The sequence below is a fragment of the Callorhinus ursinus genome, unplaced genomic scaffold (assembly GCF_003265705.2).
Source record: "Callorhinus ursinus isolate GAN/ISIS: 27379988/994484 unplaced genomic scaffold, GSC_fseal_2.0 scaffold1, whole genome shotgun sequence".
Classification (NCBI taxonomy): Eukaryota; Metazoa; Chordata; class Mammalia; order Carnivora; family Otariidae; genus Callorhinus; species Callorhinus ursinus.
In genome coordinates, this window is record NW_027397063.1 from 106,542,593 (window position 1) to 106,568,772 (window position 26,180).

The following is a 26,180-nucleotide window of genomic DNA, read 5'->3' on the forward strand; positions in this document are numbered from 1 at the left end:
TTAGAATATATAAAGAACTCTCAAAACTCAGCAGTGGAAGATAAAGTGTTGACCTAGAATTCTATGTCAAATGAAAATATGCTTCAAAAGTAAAAGTGGCATTAAGATATTTTAAGGTAAAGTAGAATTTGTCACCACCACACCTGGACTATAAGAAATGCTGAGGAAAGTTTTTCAAGCTAAAGGGAAATTACACCAGCTGAAACCTTGTGTACTCATGAGGAATGAAGTTCATGGAATTGGCAAATGGAAAGACTTTTTCTCTTAATTCCTTTAGATATTTATGAATGATCAAACCAAAATTATAGCCCCAACGGAGTTTATAACATATAAAAAATGTACTACATGTGACAACTGTAGCAATAAGGATGTGAGTAGAGTAAATGGACCCATATGTTTTCAGTGTTTCTACATTAATATGAAGTGGTATAATATTAGGTCTCCTATGCTGTAAAAAGTTAAGAATATGGACTATAATCCGGGGGGGGGCGGGAACACTAAAAGTTATGTAAGTGATTATAACTAAACCTCCAAAAGATTTATTAAAAGCCAGAAATGTTCACTATGGATAAAAAAGCAAGACCTGATTATATACTACATATAGGTATTACACTTTAAGATACAAAGCGGTGCCTGGATGGCACAGTTAAGCATCCAACTCGGTTTCAGCTCAGGTCATGATCTCAGGATCAGGAGATCAAGCCCCATGTCAGGCTCCATGCTGGGCATGGAGCCTGCTTAAGATTCTCTTTCCCTCTCCATCAGCCCCTCCCCCCTCAAATAATAAATCTTTTAAAAAAATAAATTAAATAAATAAAGGTACAGAAACCACAAAAGACCCCAAACAGCTAAAGCAACCCTGAAAAAGAAAAGTAAAGCTGGAAGCATCACAATTCCAGTCTTCAAGTTATATTGCAAAGCTGTAGTGATCAAAACAATATGGTACTGGCACAAAAATAGACACATAGATCAGTGGAACAGAATAGAAAACCCAGAAGTGAACCCACAACTATATGGTCCATTAATCTTCGACAAAGCAGGAAAGAATATCCAATGGGAAAAAGAATGTCTCTTCAATAAATGGTGTTGGGAAAACTGGACAGCCACATGCAGAAGAATGGAACTGGACCACTTTCTTACACCATACACAAAAATAAATTCAAAATGGATAAAAGACCTAAATGTGAGACCTGAAACCATAAAAATTCTAGAAGAGAACACAAGCAGTAACTTCTTTGACATCCACTACAGCCACTTCTTTCTAGATAGGTCTCCTGAGGCAAGGGAAAGAAAAGCAAAAAAAAAAAAAAAAAAAAAACTATTGGGAAGACATGAAAATAAAAAGCTTCACACAACAAAATGAACAGTCAACAAAACTAAAAGGCAACCTACAGAATGGGAGATGATATTTGCAAATGATATATCTGATAATGGTTTAGTATCCAAAATATATAAAGAACTTATAAAACTCAATACCCAAAAGAATGAATAATCCAATTAAAAAATGGGCAGAAGACATGAACAGACATTTTGCCAAAGAAGACATACAGATGGCCAACAGACACAGGAAAAGATGCTAAATTATTTCTCATCATCAGGGAAATGCAAATCAAAACCTCAATGATATATCACCTCACACTCTGGCAGAATGGCTAAAACCAACACAAGAAACAACAGGTGTTGGCAAGGATGTGAAGAAAGGAGAACCCTATTACACTCTTGGTGGAAATACAAACTGGAGCAGCCACTCTGGAAAGCAGTACAGAGGTTCCTCAAAAAGTTAAAAATAGAAATACCCTATGATCCAGCAATAGCACTACTAGGTGTTTATCCAGAGAATACAGAAATACTAATTCAAAGGGATATTTGCATGCCAGGGTTTATAGCAGTGTTATCTACAATAGCCAAATTAGGGAAACAGCCCAAGTGTCCATTGACTGATGAATGTATAAAGAAGATGTGGTATATATACATACACAATGGAATATTACTCAGCCATAAAAAGGAAAGAAATCTTGCCATTTGCAATGACATGGATGGAGCTAGAGAATATTATGCTAAGCAAAATAAGTCAGTCAGAGAAAAATAAATATCATGTGATTTCACTCGTATGTGGAATTTAAGAAACAAAACAAATGAGCAAAGGGGTAAAAAAGAGAGAGGGAGGCAAATCAAGAAACACACTCTTAACTACAGAAAGCATGCTGATGGTTACCAGAAGGGAAGTTAGTGAGGGGATAGGTTAAATAGGTGATGAGTATTAAGGAATGCACTTGTGATGAGCACTAGGCGATGTATAGAAATGTTGAATCACTATAGTGTACATCTGAAACCATTATTACACTCTATGTTATATAAGTATAATTTAAAAAAAAAACTTAAAGATACAGAAAGACTGAAATTAATGGATGGAAATATATACCAAGAAAACAGTAAGCATAAGAAGGCTGGAGAGGTAATATCAATATCACATAAAGTTGTTTTCAAGAAAAAGATATTATCAAAGATAAGTAAGGACATGTCATAATAAAATATTTCACTTTATCTTGAATAAAGAGATAAATATAGAAAGGTATAGCAATCTTCAATATACTTAAAAACAGAGCTTCACATTCAAGAAAAAACGTGAAAGAATTAAAAGAAGAAATTGACAATTCCACAGTCACAATTGAAGATTAAAGAAACCTCCCAGCAATTGATAGAACAATGAGAACAATAAATAGGTAGATGATAGACAGACAGATAGATAGCCAAGATCTGAACACCACTATTAACTAACTTAACCTAACTGATATTTATAGAACATTATACCCAAGAACTACAGGATACATGCTCTTTTCAATTACAAATGATACATTCACTAAGATATACCATATGCTGGGCAATAAAACAAGTCTCAATAAATTTAAAAGAATTGAACTTATACAGAGTATACCCTCTAACCATTATTGGATTAAATAATAAATTAGTAATAAAATCTCTTTACACTGGCAATATCTGAAAATTTAAACAACACATTTCTAAATAATCTATGGATAAAAGAAGAAATCAAAAGGGAAATTACAATGAATGATAACAATACAACATATCAAAATTTGCACAGTGCACCTAAAGTAGTACTTTCAGGAAAATTTGTATTTTAAACTATTTATACTAGAAACATTTCTTTAGAGGGACTCATTTAAGATCCTATCTAAGGAAGTAAAAACTCAAAGTATACGTAAGGAAGAAAAGAAATATATCAGAATTCAATGAAATATAAACAATGAAAACCATCAACAAAATTAATAAACCTACCTAGACTTACCATAAAGAAAAAGAAAAAAATAAATTATGATTATCAGGAATTGAACAAAGATAAAATAGATAAATGTCTTGAAAATACAACTATATTTGAATGTCTTGAGAATACAACTTACCAAAACTAATGCAAGATATAATGGAAAATGTATATGGTCCTGTATCTAACACAGGAATTTCTTTCTTTTTTTTTTTTAAGATTTTATTTATTTGACAGAGAGAGACACAGTGAGAGAGGGAACACAAGCAGGGGGAGTGGGAGAGAGAGAAACAGGCTTCCCGCTGAGCAGGGAGCCCGATGTGGGACTCTATCCAAGGGCCATGGAATCATGACCTGAGCCAAAGGCAGACGCTTAACAACTGAGCCACCCAGGCGCCACAGGAATTGAATTTCTTATTGAAATTCTTCCACAAGGAAATCTCCAGGACAAGATGGTTCCCTGATTAATTCTATCAAACATTTAAGAAAGAAATAACACCAATATTATTGAGAAAATACAGAAGAAACACTTTACAATTGGATTTATAAAGCCAATATAATTTTTATATTGAAACCTGACAAAAATATTACCAAAACCACTCTTAACCAATATTTCTCTTAAACAAGGTCAAAAGATTTTTTGAGATATTAACAAATCAATTCCAGTGATATAGAGAGAAGAAGAATACATCTTGATCAAGGGAGTTCATCCTAAAAACATAAGGCTGGTGTGACATTCATAAGTCAACCAGTGTAATACACCATATTAACAATAAAAGACAGAGTCAGTATGATCATTTCAACAGATTACAAAAAAGCATTTGGCAAAATTCAACATTTATTCATGGCCACTCTGAGCAAACTAGGAATAATAAATCTTTCTCAACCTGACAAATGGTATCAAAGAAGTTACCTAATGCTGAAATATTTAATGCTTCTCCACTACGGTCTGAAAAAAGCCAGAATACCAACTTCCACCATTTCTATTGAACCTACTAGAGGTCCTAACTGATTGCTGTAAGGCAATAAAATACTTAAGAGGCCTAAAATTCAAAAATAAGTAAACATGTCTCTATCTGAATATGACATAATTTTTAACATAGAAAAAAACTAAGGAAACTACAATTAAGATACCAAAAATAATAAATGAGCTAGCAAGGTCACAGGATACAATTAAAAGTCAGTTGCATTTATATACACGAATAGCAAAAAAAGAAAAAAAAGAAAATGAAATTACAGAAATAATTCTATTTAGAATAGGATCAAAAAACAAAATATTTGGATATAAGTTTATCAAAAGATACAAAAGACATTCACACTGAAAACTATAATACACTGATGGAAGTTAATAAAAAAAACACCAAATAATTGGAGTCCATTTAATGGAGTTCATTTATTTTGAAGACCTAAAACCATTAAGATATCAGTTCACTCCAAATTCGTCTATAGTTTCAGTTCAAGTCCAACACAGTCCCAGCAGGTGTTTTGGTAGAAATTGATTCTAATGTTTATACGGAAGCACAAATGACCTAGAATATTTAAAGCAATCTTTAAAAAGAACAAATTTGGAGGCCTTACATTTGCTAACCTCAAGATTTACTGTAGAGCTATTGTAACCAAGATGGTGTGGAACTAGCATAGGATTAATAAACAGATCAGTCCAACAGAATGGAGAGTCCACAAATAGGATCATATATTGGTGGTAAATTAAGTTTTGACAAAGGTGCCAAAGGAATCCAAAGGGGATAGGAAAATCTTTTCAACAAATGGTCTGGAACAACTAGATATCCATATGGGAATAATTAACTTCAAAGATTATCTAATACTATACACAAAAATTAAGGTATATCATAAACTAAAATCTATTAGCTAAATCTAGAAAACTTAAAACATAAACATAGTATGATATCTTTGTAATTCGGGGCTAAGCAACGATTTTGTAGGCAGAAATAAGAAGGTAATAACCATAAAAGTAAAAGATGATAAATTAGACCTCATGAAAAGTAAAAACTGTCATCGAAAGACATTTCTAAAAATGAATAGGTGACTCAAAGAGAGAAATATTTACAAACATGTATCTGACAGAAGACGGCTTTAAAATTAAAAGACAAAAAGATCAATTAAAATGAGCAAAATATTTCAATAGACATTTGGCAAAGGAAGAGATACAAGTGGCCAATAAGCACATAAAAAATGTTCAGTATTGCTGTGACAGGAAAATGGCTATTATAGTCACATCTCATCAGAATGGTTAAAACAAAAAAAGAATGAGTTAACTAATGACCTAACTGTTGGAGAGAATGTGGAGTAGTTGTAACTCTCATACATGACTGATGGGAATGTAATATGGTACAACCACATTGGAAAAAACTCTGGCAATTTTTTATGAAACTAAGCATATGTTTATTTTTTGACACAGTAATTCAATTCCTAAGTATTTATCTAAGAGAAATGAAAACATATGTCCACAGAAACACTTGACATAAATGTTTATAGAGCTTTATTCATAATAGCAAAAGCCTGGAAATAGCTTGGGGTTCCATGAGAGGACAATGGATCAAGAAATTATATTATATTCATACAATGGAACACTTCATATTAATAAAAAGAATGAACTATTGGTACATACAATGGCATGGATTAATCTTAAAAATACCCTGCTGAATGAAAAAAGCTCCATACCTAGAGAACATACTATATTGTTTCCATTTATGGAATTACTAAGGAGGCAACAATTTTCTATGGTAAGAAAAAAAATCAGAACAGTTGTGGTGCCTATAAAGGGTGGGGTTGGAATTTACTAGGAAGGAGCATAAGGAAGCTTTCAGAGCTGGGGCTAATGTTCAGTATCTTGATAATGGTCTAGGTTATGCAAGTGAATATATTTGTAAGAACTCATCACATGGTACATTTAGAATTTATACATTTTACTGTATGGGATTACTGTTAGCCTACAAAATGTTCCTTCTGGAATATCATTGGTGAGGTCCTGGTCTATGGAAGCCCCTGGGGTTAATCTTCTCTCAGATTCTTAAAGGGAATTTTACCTTTTAAGAAAAAAAAGGAACCCAATACAAATATCAGATCATAGTTAATCACAGGCATGCTGAAGTATCTAGTAGAAGTGTACTGGTGTTTTCAACTTACTATGAAATGCATAAAAAAATTAAGAAGCTTTGATTGATGGGTAGAGGGATAGATGGATGGGTATATGATGAAGCAACTATAGTAAAATGTTCATTGCAAAATGTAAATAATGGATATATGGGTGTTTGCTGTAATGTATTTCAACTTTCTGTATATTTGAAAATTTTTATAAGTAAATATTGGGAAAAGCCAAAGCATATCTCTTATTAGTTATTATTTGCAAAATCCATTTCACTAATCAAGTTGATATATATGCTAGATGCTGCTGAATAGTAGTGGTTGATGAATTTAATGGTGTCAGTACTCCCACTAACGCAGATTTTAATTCACTGAATGCAGAGTTGGGAAGAGATGCTCACAGTTGGTTCCTGTTAGCCTGCGCAAGCTGGCTCCAACATACCTCTGTTCTGACCTCATCAAACAAGTTAGAAATTGTTATGGACCAAATTATGCCCCTGCAAAATTCTTATGTTGAAGTCCTACCTCCCACCCCCATCCCTGTGTAACTGTGCATGGAGATAGGGCCTTCAGAAAGATAATTAGGGTTAATGAGGTCATAGGGTGGAGCCCTGATCCAATAGGACTGAGGTGTCCTTATAAACGAAAGAGATATATGAGAGGTCTTTCTCTATATATATGTGCATAGAAGAAACCCAGGTGAGGATACAGGGAGAAGGCAGCCATATGTAATCCAGGAAGAAAGTTCTCACCAGAAACCAACCCTGAGGACACCAAGAACTAGCCTTCAGAACTGTAAGAAAATAAGTTTCTGTTGTTTAAACCATCCAGTCTGGTATTTTGTTATAGCAGACCTAACAGAGTAATACAGGAATCATGCTTTATTCCCTGATAAAATGCTGTAAGATTGGTGTTACTCTTTCCTCTTAAATTTTTTAAGTATTCACAGGATTTTGACTGATGAGTTTGGACCCTGATCCTATCACTTTTGGAAAATTACATATTCTCATCTAGAAAAATCTTCCTCTTCTACAAGGAAGGTGGCCTCAATCACATTATCTTTAAAGAGACACTCTTATTTAATATGTGAGTGCCATCTTTCAACTGTAGTTGGAACATATCTGTATCTATAGTTGGCTAGATAATTAGCAGTACTTTTTTTCGAATGCTGTTGAAGAAGAATTTATGCTAATAGTGATTGACTTTGTCTTATGTTAAGACATTAATTTAATCAGTGGCTCATTTTTCTCTTTAGCTGAAACATTAGCTAAATCACGTTGAGAAAATAAAACCCAGAGGCAGAAACTAATTAGAAACATTGCTTTTAGGTAATGAAGCACTTAACACATCCATTTTGGGGATTCATTAAGTTTTATTTGGGGTTGAGGAAAGTTTTCACATAACTCACCTGAAAAACAAATAATTGGGATTGAAATATGTAATTGCCAAAGTCATGGAATAGGGCGGGGGAGGGGACTTTGGCAATTCATTTCATTTCACCAAACACTTCATCAAAATGTTTTTAAATATTGGAGCTCCAAAGATTTAAAAAGAAATAAACAAGGTAATATTCTACTACTTAAAATAGTCTAGTAGAGGAGAAAGACATTTACACGTCTTCCAGGTGATAAGGGCAATGGAAAGGAATCTATTCAAACCCCCAGTCCAACCAAGCTTATAGACAAAACTCACAGGTGTCAGCACTTGGCCCTCATGCTTTGTTTTCCTAGGTCATGGGGCCCTACATTCCTAGTAAATAGACCCCAATTACAAAACATATTCTTCTCTAGCCTGACCACAATCCACATCCCAGACAGAGCCCCTCAAGAAAACTGCCACTTCCTGCTCTACCTGGCCAAGAGTTGACCCCCACCTCACACCCCAACCCCCCCTCACATGGGTGCAGCTTCAACCCTCTCACATCCTTCAAAACTTCTTAAAAGGCCCAGCCTAACAGAAAAACATTTCTCTAGAATGTCTGGCCCCTCTCCTTCCTTGGAGAGTGAATAAACTCTGTCCTGCTGGTTGCTCCACTCTGGGCAATTCTTTGTCTCCGGCGTCACAGGCTACTCTAACAGCATTTAATAAGATTTATATCGGGTGCTGTAGGAAAACGAGAGATCAATACACTCTTTCTAGATAGAAGACAGTCCAGAAACAGTGTTGTAGTTTCTCTCTCTCCCTTTCTCTCAGCTCTTGTATTTTGAAGATAACTGTTGAGAAGAGTCAAATTATCCCTTTAGGAAACTAGAGGAAAAGTTACATTTTCCCAAGTCCTCTGGTTTCCTCGAGGCCCAAAGAAGGACATTCTAGGTAACTATAGAAAGAACCAGTGATGTACCTTCCTTTGGAGAACTCCAGAAGCATCACCGTGGGTGGAGAGCACTTCAGCAATAAGTGAGCACACTCAGGGTCAATGAGTACCATTCTCTGAAAAAAGAAAACTGATGTCTGAGAGGTGAAACTGTCTTACCAAAATGAAAAGAAACGAATTGGTCCCAAAGATGTCCAGGAACAATTCTGCTAGTTGATAAGTCTAGATTTTATGATACTCATTATAAACACGAAGACTCTCTAAAGAGCTATCCAGACTTTTCCAGAAGCAGGACCAGCTACATAATTCTGGACCCAGGGCAAACGAGAAGTGCTAGATCCCTTGTTAAAAAACTATTAAGAATTTCAGGGAGAAAACAGCAGACTTTAAACCACATGTGGTGTCCTGTGCATTTATACTTATTCTGGGGCTCTGGAAGCCAGTCCTGGCCAGAGGGCAGTATCACTTTAAGTACCGAAGCAAGCTAAATATTCCCCAATTCTGTCTGGTAGAGGAAATCACAGATTGTAATAAATGCAGATCTGAGTCTTGGCTCCACTGCTTCTCAGCTTTTAGGATTTGGGGCAAGTTATTTTCAGTTTCCTCCTTGAAATGTAGCCATGCAAATTAAACTTCCATTGCAAGGTCCAGCATCACATGAATTACACATGGGAATTTTATTCTGGTGAATTTACAGTTACTTAACTGCATGTATTATTAAATAAGAATTATGAAAATTAGTGATTTTTAAATCTTGCTATTAGTTTTAGAACAAGAATTATACTAATTGAAACAATTTTTTGCTTTTCTTTATTTTTTCACCCTTCTTGGCCATCAGTTTCATTCGTCATCCCAGTTGTGAGCTGCCACAAGTGAAACAAACCATAAAGATCATTTTAAGATCAGAAATATTTATCATTTAAACAAAAGTTACATATTTAGAATTAAAGAACAAAATATCATGGACATTATATATTCCACATATCATATTCTTCATAGTAATCTTTCACCATTACTTTTTGGTATTCGTGGATAGATTAATGGACATAGTGCTTAGCAATTCTAAACATTCATTTGCTTACCTTTTATCTATCACTCCTGTATAGAAAGACAGTCCTGGTTCCTGCCTGTGGACCTCTCTCTCTCTGGGTAGCATGGCAACTTCCTTCGCTGTCTCCAGGTACTAGAAAGCTGGATTTTCTGGTACATCATTAAAAAAATGGCTCTGAAGCTCGAAGTATTTATTTCCTGAGCAAGATCACTGTTATGTTTTCTCCGTTAACTAGAGAGAGAAGCAGAGGGTAGAGTACCTCTGCCAGTACCCAGCCCCTCTGTCCAAGTCTGCCTCTCTAGAAAATTGCAAAAACGGATGACTTGTGCTCCTGCTGACACTCTGTGAATTCCCACATGCATTATGTGATACTTGCCGCTGTCTTTACAAAATAACCCTTAAGTCATTGTTGGATAACAAGGGCATGAATTATTCACCTAATTTTACCAATGAGAAACACAAAGCACTGTTTCTATCAAGGTGACAATCACGAACGCTCCCTAAATTCCCCCTCCCATTTCCAGTATGAACAGTGAGATGTGGTCCATTCTGTATGTATCTATGCAAAGTCTTGAAGGATAATCTAAAATTAGGACTCATAGGCAATTCATCTGTGCCTCACTTGGGTGTACCTCATATCTTTATGTGCCTGGTTTTGAAGCAATTCCCAGTTTCCAAAGTCATGCACTAGATTTCTCCTAAACAAGATCTCTATTTTTTTCCCTTACCTCTTGATTCACAAGCCATATATGAGAGATCCTGAGCTCATTCATGTTGCTATAGCTTCATCAAGGGCTGAATTCCAAAAGAAACAAAACTTGGAAATAAAATGCTTCAATGACCCTCTAAGGGGAAACAGTTAACTGTCTGTAGTGGTTGGGGTGGGTTGTATGCATGGATAGATTTTTAAGGAACAGCTAAGACAGGAGAATTCCCAGGAGCAACTGGTGAGAGAGAGCTGGTAAGCAATTCTAAGTCAAAGTCCTTAATGACTGTCAGAAATCAGAGACAAAATACAAATGCCAAGTCTCCAGGGCAGAAGCAAGTGTTAAATGAGAAAACGGATCAAAGGTCAGGAAACAGATGGAGATGGAATTGAAGAGTTAGTAAGCCAGGAACCTAAGAATAGGGATGGTCAGAGATGACAGCCAGAATGTTGTGTGTTTGGGGCTTATTATTACCTCTCGGCGGTGATGGTTGCACAACTCTCTGAATATACCGAAAACACTGAACGGGACACTTTGGAAGGGTGACCTAAATAAGTCTGTTTTTTAAAAAGTATACGTTGGATACATTAAAAAAAATCAAGGAGAAAGAATATGGAAGGACCCTGTGTACCTAGTAATCGTAAGATCCTTAGATGTCAACACAAAATTTTTGTGGATGTAGAGAACTGAAAATGAAATTGCATCTCCCAGCCATGGCTTCCAGCATAGTCACAAATCATGATATTATTAAGATATTGTAGATCCAAGAGAGCAATGGAGGGATTACATTAGTTTTCTCGATCTGAAAAGCATGATGTTAGCACCTGCTGATAGGAGAAATGAGGAGTTTATTTTCTAGTCTGAGGTATTCAGAATTATCGGGAATATCAAAGGCATACTCCCAAAAATCATATTTTTCTGAATTTAATGAAAGGATTCACATAAAATGTTTCTTTAAATCATTATCAAAAATGTTTTTGTTCTACAGTTATTTTTAAGGACATATGAGATGTAGTTGACAATAGGTTCCCATTTTTTTTTTCCTTACCAGTATGAAGCTCAGTCATGACTCAATTTACTCAAGCCAATCATTTAAGCAAATTATTTAAGAGTTGGCTCAGGTCTAGCAGAGCACAGATAAATATTAAAATGTAAAACAAACATGTAATGGATATTATTAGACCATGTCCAGCTCATAGCTAATTTTGTGGTAGATTGTATCATAGTTGTATGTTCAAGAACATTCTAAGGTTGTTGAAAACCTCTGCAAGGTAAAGGAACAGGAATGTGTAAACACGGTTAAATAAAACAATGGCTTTAACCTCTTCTTTGGATTTGTACCAAAATAATGGAGGAAAAAATGACCACACCAACTGACATGCAAACATTTAACTTAACAAATATATATTCAGTGTATTGTTAATTAGTTTTCAGTGTATTGTTAATCTGTTTTCAGAACATTTTCAAATGTTCTTGGATCTTAATATAAGTGAAAAGAGGTGAAAATCAGAAAGATGGAACAGTATGTCCTTGGCCAAAATGCCTATGCTACTTTCCATTTAGTTAGCACTCACTAAGTGACTATTCAAGAAATCTAGTAAAAGATACCATGCATTTGTCCATTCAAGATGTGTATTGAATCCAACCATGTGCCAGCCACTGTGCTGAGAACTAGGATTATACAGGTGCCAAATTGGACACAGTCTGCCCGTGAGCCCACAAACCTAATTGTACATACCATGTGAGGATGATGATAAGGAGAGGCACTGGAGAATACATAAAAGTATTTGACCCAATGGGATGAAGGGAGAATAGCAAAGAGAAGAGTTGGAAAGGCTTTGGGAATAAGGCCTGAGCCAAGTCTTATATAAGAGTTGCCCAGGCAAAGGAAAGAAATAGAAGATGGATGAGCAGAAGATCCAGAACAAGGAGATGGTATGAAAGGAGGAAGAGGAATTACAAATAGTATAGTATATGAGGAGCTTGCTTATAATTGGGTTCTGATGAACATAGCAGTGGGAAGTGATGGGAGAGGGAATGACAGAGAGGTAGCCATGTGTACATTCTAAGGGGAGGTTGGGCATTATTCTGCATGTGTCAATGAGGCACTGAAGGATTTAAATAGGGAAATAATGTGGTTTGAAATGTATTTTGGTTACATCATTAAGACTATGTATAGAATGGAGGCAGTTTGAAAGCCTTTGTGGTATTAAAGAAGAAAAAATCATTTGAGAGGCAAGATCCACACACATAGAGCCATGGATTTGAAGTGAGTTTTTGGGGGTGCCTGGGTGGCTCAGTAGGTTGAGCGTCCAACTCTTAATTTGGGTTCAGGTCATGATCTCAGGGTCGTGGGATTGAGCCCCACATCAGGCTCTGCACTCATCATGGAGTCTGCTTGAGATTCTCTCTCTCCTTCTGCCCCTCTCCCAACTTGCTCTCTCTAAATAAATAATAAATAAAATCTAAAAAAATGTGAATTCATGGAAGATAAAGAAGTTTCAAGGAAAACTGATTTCTAGCTAAGTGCATTATAGCATCATCAATCAAAACAGGAAACGTAAAAAAAATGCCTGGGGTAATATCAATTTTATTTTGAATCTGTTGAATTTGGTATACCATTGTCAGGCCCAGATGGAAGTGTCCAGTAAGCAACTGGATATGTGTGAATCTATAGGTGAGGACAGAATTTTCTGAGGGATCAAGAGGTTTGAGAATTTCGGTACATGGGTGGTCATTGAAAACAATTAAAAAGATGAGATTATCCAATAAGGATTTTTCCAGTATTGTATCCTAGGGAACATGGACATTTAGGGGTTATGTGGGTAAAAAAAAAGTTGTGAAAGGGCTAAAGAAATGCAAAAGTATGAGAACAAGGAGGGTTGATGTCAGGGAGCAGAGAGCCATGAAGGGTCAGTAAATAAAGACTTAATTGTTCCCACTGAATTTGGAAATAGAGGTCATTGGTGAACTGTGCCAGAATCATTTCCATGGAGAATTAAGAAAGTAAGCCAGATTGCAAGCAGATGAGAAATAAATGGAAAATAAGATAGAAATGCTTTTCAGTTGAGGGAAGAATCTCCATGGTGTATAGGGAGAAATGGAAACAAGAGATGACTTTTTTGGATCAGGGGATAAGCCTAAATTTTGACTAAGCAGAAGAAAGAAAAAATGAAGAATTTAAAGATACCAGGGGTGGTCATTTCAAAGGGGTAGACGCGGACAGAAGAGAAGGGAGAAAAGAGGAAGACAGATGATGTCTGGTGCATGTTCTCAATCCACAAAGGAAATATCTATAGGCCTAGGGCCCAGAGGTTGACAGAGTATATTGGCACAGGTTGGTTAATTGAGATGGAGTCAACCAAACCAGGCTGCCATATCTGAATTTCACATATTTCCAGCCTGGACTTGTTTTGTATGTAGTAAATACATCCTTGAAATTAGGAATGACTTTAATTTCTCTTCTGTCCTGCATTTGTGTGTGTTTAAGTATGTGTTTTCATGTGACAGACCAGCTCCCTCTCTTCTGTGTTGTTTCAATCTTTATAGTATGTATGGATCATTTTCACAATCAGAAAAGTATTGAAAATATTTCCATTATTAACCTAATGAACAAGAATCAATGGACTGGAAAAGTTGAAGTTGAAGAAAAACATCTGACTAAATTCAATGGGTTGGGAATGGACAGTTTCTCTCTTGTAATATTAACTTGGAAGGCATTAAATCCACAGATAACATACACTTAAACAGGAAAAATATATACAAACATCGAAAGCAAACAAATTTGGGGCGCCTGGGTGGCTCAGTTGGTTAAACGGCTGCCTTCGGCTCAGGTCATGATCCCAGGGGTCGGGCTCCCTGCTCGGTGGGGAGCCTGCTTCTCCCTCTCTCTCTGCCACTCCCCCTGCCTGTGCTCTCTGTCAAATAAATAAATAAAATCTTAAAAAAAAAAAAGAAAAGAAAGCAAACAAATTTTACATAGTCACTGGAAGTAACCAGACATTTTTTTAAATGCTCTATTATTTTGCATTATTTATTTTTAGAGGCTATAAACAAATTCATTTTTGGTAATCTTATGTCCCCCCAAATTTAAAACTCATCACAGTATAATTATGATAGAAAGAAATATATTATGAGGACTGAACAAGAGCAGAGTAGAAAATAGATTAACAAAATTGTAATAATTGTCATATATTTATGAGTATATATAATTGAGTTGCACAAAGAAATTTGATCTTGAAAGCTAAGATCATGTAACCATGTAAACATGGTTTACAAAATAATTTTTTATTGAATCATGTAAAAAATATTCAATAGCTCTATTACTATAAACTGTTAAATTACATTTCCAACATTTTCCCTGGATATTCTTGGGCATTTAGTTTTTTCCTCATATAATTGAAGATTTTAGCCATTTATTTTAATTTAGGAGTCTTTTGTATTAAATTATGAATTTTGAATGTATTGATTTTTAAAATCTTGAGTCCTCCCATTCAAAAGCATTGCTTACTCATTTCCTATATTTTACTACAATCACTGAAATTACAACTTCAGTGCCAAATCACTGAAGAAGATTCAATCTTCCTCTTTATGAAGGCTCTACCCATTTCTTATTAAATTTATTCTTAAATTCCAAAGTTGTCTCTATTGTGCACAGCATTTCATTTTTTTTTAACTCTTTCCTTTTCTAGGACTGATAAAGAAAATATGGCTTGGGAGAGGCAGAAAATAAATTTATAAATGTGTCCACAAATATAATAATTTAAAATAAGTATATTGCCTAGTATTTGAGAAAGACAGAGCGTGTAATAATTGCAAAGATCCTGGGGTGGGAGTGTGACTCTGACATTTAAGGGTCAGAAAGAGTCTAGTGTAACTGGAGTGAAAGCAAGCACGTGAGAGAGGAATGGGAGATGAGACCAGGGTTGCTGGATCATATGGGTCATGTGAGGTCTGTGGCTTCTACTCTGAAAAGACTGCTAGAATAAGAGCAAGCAAATCAACCTCTCTTTACTGAAGTACCTCAAGAAAACCTCTCCACCCATTCTCTTGCTATTCTCTTCCACATGAAGAGGAGGGATCTGTGCATGATTCAGTTTCTTCTTGGCTTTACTACATGAACTCTGGCTTCAGGGACTCACCTAGTGCAAGAGTTCATGATTGTGCATTAGCCGTCCACACCATGGCCACTGTGGAACACAATGGCTCACTGGCACACAGACTCCATGTAGACATGAGCATCCATTTGACTCAGGAGCAATAGACACAGAGGATTTGGTGGTAGAGGGAAGAGAGCTCTTTTCCAGTCATCACCTTCCCAGAATCTCCTGCTTCAGAAACCAAAACTATATTTGTCTTGGTCCAATTCCACAGTGTCTCTTCATTCTCACCTTCCCATATTTCAAAGAAAATAATAAAATAAAAAGTCGCAAGTTAACATGAAGTTATATCTATACCCCGATACATACATTTATTATAAGTATTTATTTGATTTTTTACAATGACTTTTGTATAACAGATGATATTGTTGAACAAACCGTACTTTATTTTAAACAACAGACAGAAAGTCTTAGCTGTACAAGAGAGCTGTAGTTGGACTCTTCACAGAACTATCTATGACTGTGGAATCATTCTTGCTGGAAACAATGAGTATGAATATAATTAAAACAACTAATATCTTTTCAGCACTTATTATTTGTTACAGATTATGCTAAATCCTTTATGCATATGATTACCTCAATCCTCCAAACAAGTCAGTGTGGGAAGCATTGTTGATATTTCCTTATTACAAGGAAGGACACATACAGGGGCACACACATGTCAAGTGGCAGAACTGATCGTCTGACCCCAAATCCAGGGGACCTAACATCTACTCACTGTTTACAAAGCCACTCAAACTTAAAGGACACAGCATTTGCACAGACGTAAAGCTGTATTACAAAATCCTCAGTTCCAGTTAACCTGTTGAGATGGCGAAGCAGAGCAGTTCAAGACTTGTTTCGGTGAGCATCACACAGCTGTCAACAGAGAGCCATGTGCAGGAACAGATGTCTGCTCTAATCTCTGCCAGGATACTGCAGGCCAAGAATTACATTTTTAGCTCAAGGGCATTCTCTTTCTCGGAGATGTAGTTCTTAATTGAGGGCATTAACTGAGCCTCTGCCTTTCAGTCTGTCTCCCGAGCCTCAAGGGGTATTACTTTAAAAAAAAAAAAAAAAAAAACGAGTGATAAAGAGAAAGAGAGTAAATGGGCTGTACTTAGCTTCTCAAATGTGAAAAAACATGATTGGCATAATATACTATCATCATTATCAGCAGCATTATTATAATCATCATTATAAGTATTTGTAGACAAACTCTTTCCATGGTCAAAGTGTCGGGCATGATCTCTTGGCTAAAAAGTGAACCTCCCTGGTCTTTCCTTCTCAAGTTAAACTGCTTGGGGCTGGCTAGGAGCCAGGAAGTCTGGAGTCTTCTGTACAATGTACTGGCCAGGTTCCCTTTGCAAACTGTTCATGAGGTGGTCTTTTAAAATGTTCTGGAGAGCTGTAATGACTAGAAAGTGATACATTAAATGAAAATCGTTTGTCCCCCTCTGAAAATTCTATTGTGTTTAGCTCTAACACATTAAGATGCAAAGTTACTTCTATATAGTTCAAATACTTCAAAACAACCAGCCCACGCTTCCTTCTTTCTAAATCTTTATTTTTCTGGACTGAATATTTCCAGTTTTAGCTGTTTTTCAAATGAAGCTATCTCCAGGTGCACTCTCACTCTGCTGACTCTTTAAGACACTTTTCAGTTCTGCAACTCTATTTGAGATGAGTCCCCAGGAACTAAATGATACTTCAGGCACATTCTTCACATTGCAGAGGACAGTAAAACTCTCTGTGGCCTTCCTTGTGTGCACACTGGGCATCTGCTAATGTAGATTATATCCGCATCCACCCACTTGAGATGACTGAATCATACTGAGCATAGAGTCTACTAAAGCATTTAGATTTTTGTTTATTTTGCATGAATGTTGGTGGCTTACTAATTAAGGTTTTGTTTGTTTTTAAATGGATGTCACATGATATATAGTAAAAAGGGCACTGGACTTGAAGTCAGAGTATTTGGATTGAATCTCTGCAACAACCTTCGTGAACTCATTCAACGACATACAGCAAACTCATAAATTTACTTTTTTACCTCTTGATTTGTTTCCTCATATTTAAATTGAGCTTGATAAAGATTGAAGAGAAAGTATACAAAAGAAGTTTGTAAAGACCTGTGTGGGGGCACCTGGGTGGCTCAGTTGGCTAAGCATCTGCCTTCGGCTCAGGTTATGATCCTGGAGTCGGAGGATCAAGTCCTGCGAGGAGGTTGAGGTCAGGCTCCCTGATCAGCGGGGAGCCTGCTTCTCTCTCTCCCTTTGCCACTCCCACTGCTGTGCTCTCTCTCTCAAATAAATAAAATCTTTAAAAAAAAAAAAAAAAGACCTGTGTGATCATTGTTTCGCTTTTTTAAAACTTAAAATGAGAGCCTTTTCATTCATTCCTTTTAATTCCTTCATGTGATTTTTGCCCAACTGTTTCATTGCTAAAAGACTTTTGACAAGAGAAAGGGTTAGCGATTATATTAAAGATATACAAAACAAAATAGTTGGATTATATTGAGAACTAACTGGTGTTTTGCTCATAAATAAGTAAAACTGCTTCTTTGCAAACTATAATGATATCATTTATTTCAACCTCAGTTGGGGGAGAGAACAATTATCCTGATTTGGGGGTAAGATGAGTGGCTGACTTTTTAAAACAAAACTGCTTCAAGGTCAGTTAATGCTTCTTAAGCAAAGATGGGGAGAAGAAAAAAGGGTGATGCTCTTAGCTTATTACAGTTGCTTCAAATCATGATAATTAGACTTCCTTAAGGTCTCAGCGCACTGCAGTTGTCTTCAAAGAGCTGCAGTTCTTCTTACCAGTGCATTTTATTTATCATAGCAAAACCAAGTTGTTTTGAGAACAACTCCCAGGTAGGCACATGTTGGAGGTGCTAATCGCCTATGACACGATGGCTAGTACTATGGCTTGGCACAGGCCAAAATGAAGCCAAGATAGAGGAGTGTGCTTTTCCAATGTTCATGGAAGGCTATGATTATGTCAAGGACACTGCCGAAACCGCCCCCTGCTTTGCCATAGCCCATCAGCAGAGTAATGAATTGCGATGTGTAGGCTAAAGTGCCCATAGTAGTAAATTCTTTTTTCTAACTGGACAAGTTGTAGTTTCAGGAGCTTTGAAAAGTCAAACTTGAATGCTCTTCTGATGATGGATTATTAAGTAAGAAAGGACTAGTTTCAAGAACATAATGTGGGAGGGGATTATATTGTAATCTGAGAGGTATCAACGATAACAAAGATGACAAAACTCTTGCTTAAAGACTAGCAGATCTACTCTTAGACCTTAGAAAAGCTTTGGGCTTATTTCTACTAGGTAGTTGAAAAAGAAAAATCATATCCCTAACATTTTCACATTCCTTATTCCCCATTTCTCCACCCTCTCACAGCTCCCTCGGTAAGGCTAACAAGCAAACTGAAATCCAGGAATGGGATGGCTGCCACTGAGCGTAGTTTGTGTCTGTACAGCAGAGGAAACAAGTCTATTCTTGAAGACTAATAAAGAGAATTTCACTGGGGCACCTGAGTGGCTCAGTGGGTAAAGCCTCTGGCTTCAGCTCAGGTCATGATCTCGGGGGTTCCTGGGATTGAACTCAGGTCTGGGGCTCTATGCTCAGCAGGGAGTCTGCTTCTCCCTCTCCTTCTGCCCCTCCCCCTGCTCATGTGCAAATGTGCTCTCTCTCTCAAATAAATAAATCTAAAAAAAAAAAAGAATTTGAAGCATAATTATTTTATTAGTAAAAATTCAGTTTATGAATTTGGAAATACTTTTTTTCAAAAATATTATAAGGAAATTTAGGTACAGAAGTTTTGTTGGAATGTTCTATTTCACACGTTAACATAGAAAGGAGAGTTAGAGATCCAAGATAATTTCTCTATAACTGGACAGTATTATAATACCTGCTTTGGCTTTTTTTATTTTTTAATTTTTTTATTGTTATGTTAATCACCATATATTACATAATTTGTTTTGGTGTAGTGTTCCATGATTCATTGTTTGTGTATAACACCCAGTGCTCCATGCAGAACGTGCCCTCTTTAATACCCATCACCAGGCTAACCCATCCCCCTACCCTCCTCCCCTCTAGAACCCTCAGTTTGTTTTTCAGAGTCCATCATCTCTCATGGTTCGTCTCCCCCTCTGACTTACTCCCCTTCATTCTTCCTCTCCTGCTATCTTCTTCTTTTTCTTTTTTCTTAAAATATGTTGCGTTGTTTCAGAAGTACAGATCTGTGATTCAACAGTCTTACACAATTCACAGCACTCACCATAGCACATATCTTCCCCAATGTCTATCACCCAGCCACCCCTGCTTTGGCTTTTTTAAATGAAGCTGGTCACCTACCATACTCTGCATCTTTATACTTACTGGAAAAGCACCCGTACTTTCATAAGATGACACCTTTTCTATCACAGATGATTGATTCAGGGACCGTTTTCTGTCCTGTAAAGTCAGAAGCAGAGAAAGCCAGTCCTTAATATAAAAAAACAAAATGAACAATAAAAAATATAACAGAGAGAGGCAAGAGATGGAGAGAGTGTTTACTTGTTTCCCCCAAAATATCACAGCTAGACCTTGTTCTTAGTTTCTGTGCTCCACACCCTAAAAATTCAGTCAAAATCTTTATGGGTAGAGAGCCCAAACACTGGTATTTTTACAGATCTTGCCAGGTTAGTCTATGGGGCAGCCAGCTTTGAGAACCACGGTTCTAGACAGTTTGGCTGAGACCAAAATGCATCTACAGTGTGGGGCTTGAAAGATACCCCTGTATCTGTTCAATAAATAATTCTTAGTTAATATATTTTGCCAGAATTTTAAAATACATCATTGGTGTCATATTTCATTAAAATATATTCTAATGATGTGTTACATTTTAATCAGTTGGCTCCAAGAGAAATTTATAGCACATTTCTGAACTGTCATTCCTTTGACCAGAGGTTTTAAAAAAAAAAAAAAGTAAAGGCCTAGAGTTTCAGTGTTAAAAACAAAATATATGTAATTGTACTGGTTTAGTAGGAGTCTCACCTTCATACTTTTCAACACCAAGCATAAGAAACTGCAGTATTTCCTAGATTCCTTCGTGCAGAGATAAATGCCTACAGTTACTTCCTAAGTGTTAACAGCTTTTGCAGATGTTCATGAAAACGATGTTTCCACCATCTCTACCTGCCTTTTAAGTAGGAAACACGTAAGTTTCTCTGTAGAAAAGTGGGCCAGAAATTAATATCTTTACCTTTTTTACACGAAAAGTAAAATCTTCAAAGTGTTGATTTTGTCAGATTTTCTTAAAAACTTCTTTTGGCCCCTTATTTTCCCCCTTTCAAACCTTGGGCCAAATTTTTATTGCTTTTCTCATTCTTCGATGAACTTTTCACATATTTCTTCTGGTATCTGCTCTAGATTCTTAATATGCACTTCATGCACTGGAAGATTCAATCTGATTTGGACATAATTTCTTTTTAATTTAATTTCTATAAACCCCTTCTCTTAACTTGGTACCTAATTCTCTATATCCAAATTAAGAAGGAACAGCGGTTGCAAGTACCTTAAATACCTGTATTCCTTTTTTTTTGTTTTTTTCCCCCAAACTATAATAATGTAATTTTGTTATAATTTTAAAAAATCTATTATCAAGACAGTAAATGAAATTTAAAGCAGGAAAGAAACATTTTTTAACTGATACAATTCAGATTCTGTTCTTTTTAGCTTGAATAATTTACAATTTGAGTTAATATAACTTGGTTGCTGATTTCATAAACTCTTCCCCAGACAAGAAACTCAGACATTTTAGCTAAGGGTGATCTCCTTACTTGGATTCATTCCTTTGCTCTGCAAATAATTTAGTGCTAGTTATGTGTCAGGCATTACACTTGGCTTTGCTCAAACTTCTTCCAAATTATTGAAAGAATTGGCACAGACTTTCTGCAGCCCAATTGCATTTTCTTTCCACTAAAACTTCTGCACTTGTTTTTATATTCTGGTACATCTGACAGGTACACTCTGTACGAATTAAACTGAAAGTCACGAGGTCTGTTGGATCTACTTTTAGGAAGCTACGGTGTTCCTCCTTCTGTGGTGGTGTTCAACCTACTTCTCATGCATTAGGAAATCTTAATTCTTTGGCCTAATATGCATGTATTATCTCCCCTCCACTGTAAAATTATAGACTACTCCTTCCATAGTCTTTCTTATACAATCCAATGAGCACATCAATGGACTAACTTAATGAGACTTGCTTTCTTCAAATTGTAGATTTTCATTTTTATTGAAATATAGGCGTGTAGCCACTTTACGACTATATACTGCTGGACAAACATTGCTTCTCAGTTCCCTGTACTTTGCCTGCCCTTCTCTACCAGAAAGTGTAGTAAAATTGAGGTTATTGTTGAAAAATGAAAGATAACAGTAATCTCAGTTCTTTTATTTTTTTATTTTATAGGTCAAGGATTTCTTTGTTTTTCTTTTTATTTGTAGATATGGTATATTTACCTAATCCCTGAAACTTGGTAGAGAGGTGGAAAAGTATGAATATGGAAGAGATATTCCTCACAAGTAGGAACTGATAATGAGAATGAATAGCATCCCACAGTACAGAGGTATAGTGGGAGCACGTAGTGGCTAGTTGAGAAGCAGGCAATAATGATTGCATTATTAGGGTCACGGGGCAACTTTCTATCACCTGTACCTAACCCAGAGTCTCTTTTGCCCAGGCCTTACTAGATGTAAGACAGAGATCACATGCTTCTGAATCAGTTTTGTTATTCCTTTTTTTTTATACATTCAAAAAATATTTTGTTTTTTTAATTTTTTTAAAGATTTTATTTATTTATTTGAGAGAGAGAGAATGAGAGATAGAGAGCACGAGAAGGAAGAGGGTCAGAGGGAGAAGCAGACTCCCTGCTGAGCAGGGAGCCCGATGTGGGACTCAATCCTGGGACTCCAGGATTATGACCTGAGCCGAAGGCAGTCGCTTAACCAACTGAGCCACCCAGGCGCCCTTGTTTTTTAATTTAAGTTTGGTACTTTCAAATGGAGGCATTTTTCCACTATTTGTCCCTTACCTTGATTCCCAAGGAAACCATACCCATGGCTCAGGAGAGATACTTTTAAAATATCTGTTGAATGAAATGATAACAGAATAACAATTTGATGTGTGCTTCTTTTATTTCATTAGAGCTCTAAAGGCTGAATTTATTAAGCTTTCCAAATTAGGTACAAATATGGGCTTATATTCTTCACTGTATAAATTCAACTTCAAATCTTTGGCAACTTTTTTAGTTTTCTGGTTCTAGATTCTTCCTTCTTGCAAAACACCCTGCAGACTCAGTTGAAATTATGGCCTATTTTATAATTGTATCATGTGCATTGCTATGTGTAATAATGATAAGATTTCAGGATACATCTGGTTGAAATATACATCAAATTTAAAACATCACATAGTCACACCTATAGACCATAACTACAAAAGAAATCCGCAGGATATAATACCATTGTGAGAATTTCAATGCTGATAATTTGTTCTATGTTAAGTAGGAATCACAGACCTAAATATAAATGGCAAATACCATAAAACTCCTAGAATAAAACATAGGAAGAAACCTAGATGACCTTGGGTATGGTGATGTCTTTTTAGACACAAGATCAAAACATGATCCATGAAGAAATCATTGATAAGCCAGGCTTCATTAAATTAAAAACTTCTGCTCTGTGAAAGGCATTGTCAAGAGAATGAGAAGACAAGCCATATATGAAGAGAAAATACTTGAAAAAGACATATATACAGAGAACTCTTAAAACTCAACAATAAGAAAATAAAACAAATTAAAAAATGGGCCAAAGACCTTAACAGACACCTCACCAAAAAAAAGATAGACAGATGGTAAATAGCACATGAAAAGATGTTCCATATCACATGCCATCAGAGAAATGCAAATTAAAACAATAAGATACAACTACACACTAGAATGGCCAAAACCCAGGACACAAACAACAAGTATTTGGCAAAGATGTAGAGCAACAGAAACTGTCCTACATTGCTAATGGGAATGGAAGATAGTACAGACACTCTGGAAGACAGTCTGTTGGTTTCTTACAAAACTAAACATAGTCTTAAGACTCAGCAAGTGGGCTCCTTGGTACTGACACAAATGAGTTGAAAAATTATGTCCTTACAACAACCTGCACCTAGATGTTTATAGCAGCTTTATTCATAATTGCCAAAACTTGGAAGCAACCAAGATGTCCTTCTGTAGGTAAACAGACAAACTGTGATACTTCCAGACAATGAAATTATTCAATGATAAAAAGAAATGGGTTGTCAAGCCATAAAAAGACATGGAGGAATCCTAAATGCCTATTAGTAAGTGAAAGAAGCTAATCTGAAAAAGCTACATACTGCATGATTTTAACTATGTAACATTCTGGAAAAGGCAAAACTATGGGGACAGTAAAAACATGAGTAGTTGCCTGGGACAGGGTGGGGGGCAGAGGGAGATATGAATAAGCAGAGTACAGAGGATTTTTAGAGCAGTAAAAATATTCTATATGATAATGATGTACATATGTCAATATACATTTGTCCAAACTCAATAGAATGTACAAGAGTGACCCTAAAGTAAACCATGGATTTGGGTTATTATAATGTGTCAATGTAGGTTCATCCTTGGGAAAAAATGTACCATTCTGGTGAGTGATGTTGACAGTGGGAAGCCTATGCCATGTATGGGCTCAGAGGAAATATGGGAAATCTCTGTACTTCCCTCTCAATTTTGTTACAAACCTAAAAACTGCTCTGTAAAAAAAAAAAAAAAAAAAAAAAAAAGGCTTGGGGTGCCTGAGTGGCTCAGTCGTTAAGCATCTGCCTTCAGCTCAGGTCATGATCCCAGGGTCCTGGGATCAAGCCCCGCATCGGGCTCCCTGGTCTACGGGAGGCCTGCTTCTCCCTCTCCCACTCCCCCTGCTAGTGTTCCCTCTCTCGCTGTGTCTCTCTCTGCCAAACAAATAAATGAAATCTTTAAAAAATAAGAAAATTAAAAAGTCTCATTTTTCAAAAAAGGTATGCAGCTTACCCTAAGAATTCACATTTCTGAATATATTTATAAAATGTCAGTAGCTCTGATTCAGCCAAAAAATTTTGAATCAGTAAATAATTCACTTTGCATACAAATACAATACAAAAAGATGCTCTGTTAATAACTTAATGAATTGTCTATCTACATTTAAGGACAATGGCCAATTCTTAGGTGTTTAGTCACAACATAAACACTCATTTCATTGAGTCTAAAACCCTGATGTCATAATGTGCAGATTGTGGCATTTGGGACTGCCATATGTAAAAATTGAATTTGAAATACCCTTCTCATCCACATATAGTTAAATATTTATCTGATTTCAAGAAATATATCCTTTTCTCCTTTTTGCTTTTGGGAGTGCTGGCGTCTAAAATTTCCTACTTCCTTACATTTTTATTGAAGTGCCTTGGGCATTTTGGGATTTTGCAAACATGCATAAATATATGATGATCACATGGCCCAGCTGATAGTATCTAAGATATATACTTTCATTAAAAAATATTTTTATACATTTCATGACACACATATACATAAGAATCAGTCCGAAGTATACCTAACATTTAAAAAAACTGTTAGATAAAAAAGTAAGTTTTAAATATACCTATGTGAATGGACAGAAAAGTTATTTAATATGTTCTATGAAAGGAAAAATAAGAAAATGTAATATAATTAGATTTCAAGAACAGAATACACCTTTTTAAAAAAGATTATTCCAATGTCCCTTTCTACATCAATGTAAATATGATAACATTCAGAACAAAGTTCGTGACAACATTCCCAAGATTCAAGATAGATTTTGGTTCAGATCTCAATCCCATTACCCATTGGGCCAGTTACTTTATCGTCTCTAAGCCACAGTTTTCTTATTCCTTCCATCTTTCCACCACTGCCACCTCCCAGATAGCCCATATTTATAACAGTGTGTTGTTCTTCTATTTTTTCCTCCATGCTCATAAATCATATATGAGCATATCTAGTGTATGCATATATGTATGTGTGGTGTATAAACTTACATCCATATATATGCAGTATACAAGACATCTTTTCAGTAAAGAATCACCCCATTTTTTTAGTATAATTTTACTTCAGAGAGATACATTCTCTTTTTCTTCTTGATCCATCATATCTATTTGTGCCTCCTTGAGATAGTATTGAAATCATTTTGATTAGGGTTCTATGTGTTCCCCAAACACTCAGACACTCTTTTCCATTCTTTACTGCTATATTCTTGGAGATGCAACTCACTTTCCACTTCATGTATCAAAGGCAATTTGATCCAGATGGTATAAATGAGTTTAAGCTTTCAAAATCATATAAACTCCATCCATGAGCACAAAATAACATGAAAATGTATCTTTGAAACCACTGTCAATGATATTTTCAACATCATAGAATATATGAAGACTCAGAAAACTAGTGAATGGCAAACTCTTCCAGTTCTGGAAATCCAATTTTCCAGAGAAAAAAGGCAATATTGATTTGTAGATACACACA

The 26,180-nt window shown here is 35.9% G+C and overlaps 1 long non-coding RNA gene across 1 annotated transcript in view; it reads right to left on the reverse strand.

Moving 5' to 3' along the window:
• Nucleotides 1–15,985: 15,985 nt before the first annotated feature.
• LOC141370763 (uncharacterized) overlaps nt 15,986–26,180 on the reverse strand; it is a 16,079-nt gene continuing 5,884 nt past the window's right edge. The window contains exons 2-3 of the long non-coding RNA XR_012375085.1: nt 19,984–20,058; nt 15,986–16,655 (exon numbers count right to left, since the gene is read on the reverse strand). This is a non-coding gene — a long non-coding RNA (uncharacterized lncRNA). The remainder of the gene's footprint in view (nt 16,656–19,983; nt 20,059–26,180) is intronic.